The 8,661-nt window shown below is 46.3% G+C and overlaps 1 pseudogene; it reads left to right on the plus strand.

Moving 5' to 3' along the window:
• Window positions 1-2,112: 2,112 nt before the first annotated feature.
• On the plus strand, window positions 2,113-8,211 carry LOC118498579 (annotated as a pseudogene).
• Window positions 8,212-8,661: the final 450 nt, after the last annotated feature.

The following is an 8,661-nucleotide window of genomic DNA, read 5'->3' on the forward strand; positions in this document are numbered from 1 at the left end:
ATTTCATTATATTAAAATACCTCATTTTATTCATCCATCAGCTGATGGACATTCTGGTTGTTAATACTATCTTGAATAATGCTACTATGTACACTTATGTACAAGGTTTTTTGGGATGTGTGTATGTGTAAATATGTTTTCACTTTTCTTGGATACATGCCTTGGAGTATTGCTAATTTACACAATTTTATGTTTAACTTTGTCGGGAAGTGCTAGGTTGTTTCCGACACAGCTGTACCATTTTACAACCCTCAGCCGTATATGAGGCTTCCACTTTCTCTACCACCTTGTCAATACTTGTTATTATTTGTCTTTTCTATCACAGTCACCCTCGTGGGTATAAAGTGATATGTCATAGTAGTTTTAATTTGCATTTTTATGATGGCTAATGATGCTGAGCATCTTCTCATGTGCTTATTGACCACTTGTAAATGTTTGGATTTACAACACGGAATGTAACAGGAATGTTACAATCCTGAAATGTTTGTTCAGGTCCTTAACCCATTTTAAAGTGGGCCATTCATCTTTTTATTATTAAGTTATGAAATTCTTTACATATTCTAGATACAAATCTCTTATTAAATAAATGATTTGCAAATATTTTCACCCATTCTGTGGATTCTCTTCTCACTTTCTTGATGCACGTCTCATTTTTTTATTGACAAAACAGAGTTAAGTCTTGAATTGAGAACCAGCAAAATCACAAACAGAAGGCTTGTGAGTATTTAGAAAATATTAAAGAGGTCACTTGGAGGTAATAGTAGTTCACTGAGCAAAAAAACCCATCATTTCATTTTGCTCTTACACCTTTACTCTCCTTCTGTTGCCTTTTTAATACAAATATCATCTCCCCTTGTTAGTAATATTACCTCCTATAAGGAAGCCGATGCCAACTTTCTATAAACCACAATATTCCGTAGTAAAGCTGGAATGGATTATCTTATCAGGTGGTGAGCTTCTCATCACTGTGATATCAAGATCAGGCCACTGGACTGACCATCCCAGTTAATGATATTGCAGAGGAGACCCTTGAATTGAATTTTTATATGGCTTCGAAGATTCTCTTCTATGATTCTAGTCACTCACTCACTCGTTCATTTGTCCATTTATTCATTCTTTGTCCAAGAGAAAATTTAAGAGTAATATAGGAATTTGCGAAATCCCACAAGTGAACAAAAATTAGGAGAAGTGGAAAAGAGAAAGAAATAAGCCAAGTTAGAGACATCAAACAAAGTCAGGAGTGAGGAAAAGACAAAAGAGCCACGTGGTTCGATGGAAAGCCACACATTTGGCTTCCGGTTTGCCAGCACTCGAGGCCACAAGGGAGACGTGATCAGCTACGCAATGTGCAGTGCCCATTGGGTGCAATTCTTTATTCAGGAAACACAGAGCAATGACACCTGAGCCCAGGCCCACAAAAGCCACTCCTTTGTATTATAATATTTCCTTTTCCAGTTCCCCATGGAGCTTTTAATCCCTTTGCTAAATGCCTTTGCTCTCACGTGGGGCGACACTTAGGCATGCTGATAGCCCTGAAGCTGAGAACTGTGGCTCCACGACCAAAAAGAAGAGAAACACTTGTTTTTCTTAGAGTCCCAACACTTGAGTCCTCCTTGAATGGGCTTTTCTAATGATGTCTTTGGCATAGTGACGACAAGCACCATTGATGAGCACCCAGGTGCATTACCATCTTGACCTCTAGTCTTCACAATAATCCTGAACCAGATACAGGCATACCTTGTTTTACTGCGTTTCGCTTTATTGCACTTCACAGCTGGGGCATGTGTGTGTGTTTACAGATTGGAAGGAAGACCCTCCACCAGAAAAAAGACCTATTGTGATACTCACTTTATTATGTGGTGTGGAACCGAACCTGCGATGTCTCTGAGGTATGCCTGTAGCATTTTCCTGTTTTATGGATGGGGAAACAGGCTCAGGGGAAATGGCCTGTTCAAGGTCACAGAGCTGGTAAGCAGCAGAGCCAGGATTGTAAAGGGATGAAGGGGATGGAGTGTTCAAGAGGTGTAGGTGTGACATGTGTGTGTATTGTGTGGAGGAGAGGAAGAGAAAAGAAAAAAAAAGAGGGTAAAGAAAAAGAAGGAGAACGCTAGCATGTGTGTCAGCAAAAGTAAGCTTAAGGAGAACCCAAGAGCAGGAGTGAAAGTGAGATGGAGAACATGCTAGAATGTGTGAGGGAGGAGGGAGAAGGAAGCACAGGTGAGAGAACCCTTAGTGGGGAGAGGTGTGATTTAAGAGCAAACACTCCTTTTTCACTGGCCGGGGGTGGCCAGTCTGTCCCTCCCTCTGTCTGTCCATTGCCGGCCATGCTGCGTAGGTTGTAGCAATTTCAGATGGCTAGAGGTCATGGTCCCACCCACAAGGAACTTGTAAGGACAGGGGGCACAGGAGAAAGACCTCAGAGCCCCAGTGCAGGGGGAGAGTCAGAACCAGTAACAGAGGCGGGGAGAAAATCACTACATGTTCGTTTGCTGCAGGATGGGGGATGGGGAGAGAAGAGGACTCTAGTTCAGCACTGAGTTTAACAAGAGGGATTGTTAAATACATTATAATAGTCTGTCATATAATGTACCGCCAGGAATAACAATGTAGATGTGTACTGATTGGCATGAAGAGAGATCCACGATTTACTCTGAAGTAGAAAAAAACTCAGCCGGTTGTGAAACAGTACATACAGTGTGATGCAGTTTTTATTTTTTTAAAAATTATATATTTAGGTATGTAAAAAATATCTGCAGGCATATACATAAAATCGCTAACAGCGATTACTTTTCGATGGAGGGATCTTGATTGCCTTATATTCTTTTTCTGTGTGCACGAGCGTGTACTTCTTTGATAATCAGGAAAATGGGAAAGAGAGATTGTGCAAAGAGTGGGAGCATGTGAATGAGGAAGGGGCAAGCGCCTATTTATCAGCCCTGTCTCGGAGGGTGCAAAAGGCCCTGCTTGGAAGCCCAGAGTTAACCAATGACCACCATGGCTGACCATTGGCTACACTGCCATGACTCCTAGCTCCCTCTCCCTCCACTCCCACCCTCCCTCCTTCCCCCACTCACCCCCCACCTCCTGACATTGTGGGGCAATCCAGCTGATCCTTGGGAAGGTACCCGCACACCCTGTCCTGAGCTGGGCCCAGCTGGAATGTGCATTTGACCGCCAGGGAGGAGGAGAAGGGAGGAGCGGTGGGGTTTCCATTCAGGTTTTCCCCATCCAGTACCCAGGATGCACAGCTGAGTCACGTTTGGGAATAAGAGCACACACGTTCTTCTACTCAGATGCGCTGGGCACACGACTCTGTCCTGCCACATGTGACACCCAGATGGGAAATTCTTGTGGAGGGAACCTAGGGAGCACGTTTTCAGGCAGCTGACTGACGTGATTTATGTTTCTGACGAAGTCTTTCAAAGTTCGAGTTTAGGTCTCAGGTTGGCTCACACTGTTGGCGCCCACTGCCACGTGGGCAGGGGTAGTTCAAAACTCAGCAAGTGTCGGGGCTGGCGTGAGGGACGCTGTGATAAATACCCCTTGGGGCTAACACATGTCGGTGGACTTAACAAGGACTGTTCCTGTTCAAGTCCATGCTAGTCAGGCCCATTACTGGACACGCTGCTCCATAATGTGAATTTTAAAAACTATGCATATCAAACAGAAAAATAAACCCAGTCATTGAAACCACAATTGCTGACAGCCACTTCTGCTCACAAAAAAAGTGGTACAATTTCTCTCTAGAGGAGGTGGCTTTTTGCTTAGCAAAATTCATTTTAATTAGGTGCTCCAGCAAACACCCCTCCCTCTGCCCCTTCCTGCCCTCACCTAGAGGCGGCTGAGAAAGTGACAAGCAAGCAGCAAGAGCTAAACTGTCTGATAGGGAGTGACGAGAAACTTTGGGGTAGGCTGTGAAGAAGGAAAGGACTTAAAAGGGAGTAAAATGGTGGCAGGAGAGAAGCCATGGGGAAATACATCTAGAAGGGTCCCAGTGTCCAAGGTGGCTCAAGGCCAACCAGAGAAAACAGAGTTTCTTATAGTCAATGGTTTTGTTTTTCTTTGATCCATTCTGAGACTCTGTAGCCCCTTCAATGAACCCATTACAAAAAGCATCGTTCAAGTGACAGAGAGACAGACATTGGGTGGGTCAGGATGCCCCGTTGGAGTCTCCGGCATGCCACTTTGGGGCTCTATAACTTTGAGTAAGTTCCTTGGCTTCTCAAAACCTTAGTTCCTTCACCGGGAAAAGGAAAGTAATGGTGTTTGTGAGGATTCAATGAGATCAGCTGTGTAAAGTGCTTAGTGCAGAGCTTGCCTCCTAGTAAATGCTTGGAGTGAGTGATGGTGATGATGGAGATGAAGAAGAAAATGAGGATGATGATGGGACAAGGATAACACAATAGCTGCAGCTTCGTTATACTGTCTGTCACCTGCCAATATTTCATATCCATCGGAGAGACCATAGGAAGGAAAACCTAGTTGAACCTCAGACATAGAGGAATCGGAGCAGTGCGTCTCAAAGGGTGGTCCCTGGACCAGCAGCATCGGCAGCACCTGGGAACCTGTTAGAAATGCACGTTCTAAGTCCCCACCCCAGATCCACTGAAACAGAAGCTCTGGGTGTGGGCCCAGTGATCACTGTTCTAACAAACCTTCTAGATGATTCTGACGCACGCTTTAAGTTTGAGAACTACTGAACGGCTGAACTGCTGTTTTAGTATCTCGTAAGACATGAGCCACACGGCTGGTGGGTTAATTTTTCTCGTGCTTGTTCAGATGTGGGTACTGTGTAATCATCGTACTTTCACTGCATGTGATTATTAGTAAATGTACAGTGGAATCAAATTTATTTAGGTGAGAAACATAGTACTTCAGTTTTCTAAAATTCATCTTCGCCTTGCTCTGGAGTTCTCATCCTTGGGGATACTCTCTTTCAGTTTACCTCATCCGTTTGCTTCATCAATTAGGAGCTCAGACATCTGTCATGGGTGTTTTCCCCCCTCCCCTACCCCACCCCCTTCCTAGCATGGCACCCAGGTGGGAGAGGGAGCTGAGGCGGCTTTGTGCCAGTAGAGGAGAGGTCTCTGCACATGCTCCGTGTCCTCCCACTGCTCACAGACCTGGTTCTGCTTTGAGGCTCTGGGTTCTGGCCGCTCCTGCCTGGTCTTTTGATGTCTCGTGCTGGCATCTGCTGTTGGAAGCTATGGTCCCCGTCGCAGCTTCCCCAACTGCAGCCTTCTCACTGGGGTCCTACTGCCTAGACCTCCGTGGATCCCAGGATAGCAGACAAGAGCCCAGCCTGCTTCAAACCAGGAGGGAAATGCGCTCAGTAAGAAAAAACAAAACAGCAATATATCCCATAGATATTCCCCTCCCTTCCTTCCTCCCTTCCTTCCTCCTTTCCTCCCTTCCTTCCTCCCTTCCTTCCTTCCTTTTAGTTTAATGAAAAGCCCAAATGAAAGACCTCTGTCTTAGAAATTGAAATTTAATAAAAGCAGATAATACTTTGGGAGGCTGCAGTTGCTATAATTGCTTAAATTTTAATTTAAGATTCTTCCCAAGAACTCAAGGTCTAGGTTATATGACAAGACACATCAGGAATTAAATTCCTTTTTACTTTAGATAGGACAAAAATTAAAGTCTCAGTAAATTTGGGTCTTATAAAACCAGACCTTTCCTAATTATTGTAGGCCACAATCTCTCTTTACTACGTTGTAGAATATACACTAAACAGAAAATGTGCACTTATTTTGCACTTCTTATAAGCAGTGAAAGCTTATTATTCAATCTTTCATTTTCATAAGTCTTGCTTCTTCTCCACATGAGCTGTAAGTGACTAATGGACAAAGATTATAATAATCATAGCTGGCAATAATTTGAGAGGTCACTATATATACCAGGTGTATCAGGCAGGGTGGATTATGTTAGGCTGCAATAACAAGTGACCTCAAACTTTTGATGGCTTAACATAACAAAAGTGTTTTTTTAAAGATTTATTTATTTATTTTTAGAGAGGGAAGGGAGGGAGAAAGAGAGAGAGAGAAACATCAATGTGCGGTTGCTGGGGGCCATGGCCTGCAACCCAGGCATGTGCCTTGGCTGGGAATCGAACCTGCGACACTTTGGTTCGCAGCCCGCGCTCAATCCACTGAGCTACGCCAGCTAGGGCTAACATAACAAAAGTTTTCTTTTCCTTTTGTGGTACGTGTCCATTGGGGTTGCAGGCAGCCTCTGCTCCACATAGACTCTCAGGATCTAGGCTGACAGAGGCTCCATCACGACCCTGCGCTCCCAAGGTCTGCCCAGCAAGAGCTCGGCGATGTGGCAGATTGCACAGCATCTCCGAAAACTTCTAGCCACAAGTGCCATCTCCACGTGCCTCACATTCCATTAGCCAATGTGAGTCACATGGTCACCCCTAACTTTGCATTGAAATGGTACAGTTCTATCCTGTGCCTGGAAAGAGAGCCAGGCGTATCTGACAGTGGCACCAGTGATTATACCAGGCATTGTGTTAAGTGTTGACTCATGTTGTCTCCATCCTTACAACTTCAGGACGGAGGACTGTGTTAGTCCCGTTTTCTATAGTATGGGGAGCCACGGCCACACAATTTGTAAATGGTAGAACAGGATTTGAGACCAGATCTGTTGGGTTCCGACACTGTGCTTATACCCTGAAGACTCCCCTGCATTTTCGAGAAGAATGAGTTCACCCTTACTTGGAGCTCACAGGCTCCAAGTTTATGTGTTTCGTGTGCTTTATCTCATTTAGTCCTCGCAACAGCCTTGTGAGGCGGCCTCACGGATTGGCCCCTGCTAAGGGGAGCCAAAGCTTGGAGAAGTGAAGACTCTCACAAGGAAATTGATCCTTATCTAATTCCAAAGACTGTTCTCTGCATCTGGCCTCTACTGCAGCACTTCCTAGATTGAATGTCCTTCCTGAGACTCCTGTGGGGTGCCCCTCCAGATGCACCTTACCTTATATTCTCCTGGACCTCATATTCTCCCAGCGAACCTGCTTTGGGGGAGGGGGTGGGGAATTACAACTCTGATCCTCACCGGAAGGTCATATCCACGATCCTGCTGTCATGCTCACCACTCATTGTTGTCCCACTGTCCCTGGCGTAGCACCCTGCTTCTGGTGGCAAGTCGGCAAATCTAAAACACACAACAAAACCCCAGCCGGCTGCCCTGGCTCACGTGGCTCAGTGGGCAGAACAGCGGCCTGCAAACTGGAAAGTCACCGGTTGATTCCCGGTCAGGGCAAATGCCTGGGTTGTTGGTTGGGGGTAAAAATCCATATTTCTCTCCCTCTCTTTCTCCTTCCTTTCCCATCTCTCTAAAAATAATAAAAATCTTTTAAAAACAAAACCCACCTTGCCCACTGCCAGGCCGAATAGAGATAATTTTTTTGCCAGTCTGCGGGCACTTGCAGGAAAAGGTGAAGAAATAAATACATTCAGCTTCAGGTTCCAGGCAAAATCCCTGACATCAACATTTTTCAAGACTTAAGGCACTAAGGGAGGGGGAAGAGTCAAAAATTATTGCTCAGTGAAATTAACTCCGCATGACAATCATAATTACGGAACTCACGGCTGACCTGAAGCAGAATCCGGAAACATTCAGATTCTGAGAGTATAGCCTTCCGTCGGTGGCGGAGGGAGCGGGGAGAACAGCTGTCCGTGGAGTACAAGGTAGTGGGGCGCGGCCTGCCCACCGCCCAAGCGCTGCACAGGCGTGTCTCTGCACCTAACCACCTCGTTGCCAAGTCTGCTTCTGGTACTGTGTGTCTCAATGGAAAAAGAAGAAATCTTCAGGGGAAATCGTCTGTTGGAGGCCGGTATTTGAAAAGTCCCTCTTTGGGTGAAGAACTTTGGCATCTGGCTGCGCCTCGACCCCCGCAGTGGCAGCTGCAACAGGACCGGGAGGGGGTACAGGGACCCCCTGATGGGGGGCAGGTGCTGTCACCCAGTGCTCCACACCCGCGCCCACTCCAGCCAGGTCACAAAGGTGGAGGAAGGAGACTGCGACCAGCAAGCGCCGCCCACCGGCAGTCAAGCAGTTCCATGACTCCAAGATTAAGTTCCTGCTGTCTCACCAAGTCCTTCGGCGCCCGCACAAGCCACGCTCCACCATCAAGAGGCCCGACGCCTTCTTTTAGATGCGGGGCCTCCCTGTCCGCTGGTCTGCCCAAATAAACTCCTTGGGGGAAAAATTCTGTGAGTACAGACAGTGAGCCCCTTCTCCCTCCACACCCCACGCGTAGGCAGCTAGATTCTGAGGCTCTGCGCATGGCAAGGGCAGGTCTACCCCGCACAACTGTGCAGGTCAAGCAGAGCGCAGCCTGTGGTGTACCTGCTGTGAGGACGGGTCTCAGACCTGAGTCAGGGACCCTGGTTTCTGAGCCAGTCTCTGGCCTCCACCTCTCTAGCTGGTGTGGCTTGGGCGCATCTCTTAACCTTTCTGGACCTCTCACACACCATGATTTCGTGAGGTGCATCGTATGGAGAACTTACTGATTGTCCCATTTCATGAATACTTTATATGTTCCAAGCCCCATTCTAGGGCTTTAAGTCACGAAAATTTCAAAATAACCCTATGACACACATACTATTATTATCTCACTTCCATGGATGAGGAAATAGGCACAGAGAGGTT

The sequence above is a fragment of the Phyllostomus discolor genome, chromosome 2 (assembly GCF_004126475.2).
Source record: "Phyllostomus discolor isolate MPI-MPIP mPhyDis1 chromosome 2, mPhyDis1.pri.v3, whole genome shotgun sequence".
Classification (NCBI taxonomy): Eukaryota; Metazoa; Chordata; class Mammalia; order Chiroptera; family Phyllostomidae; genus Phyllostomus; species Phyllostomus discolor.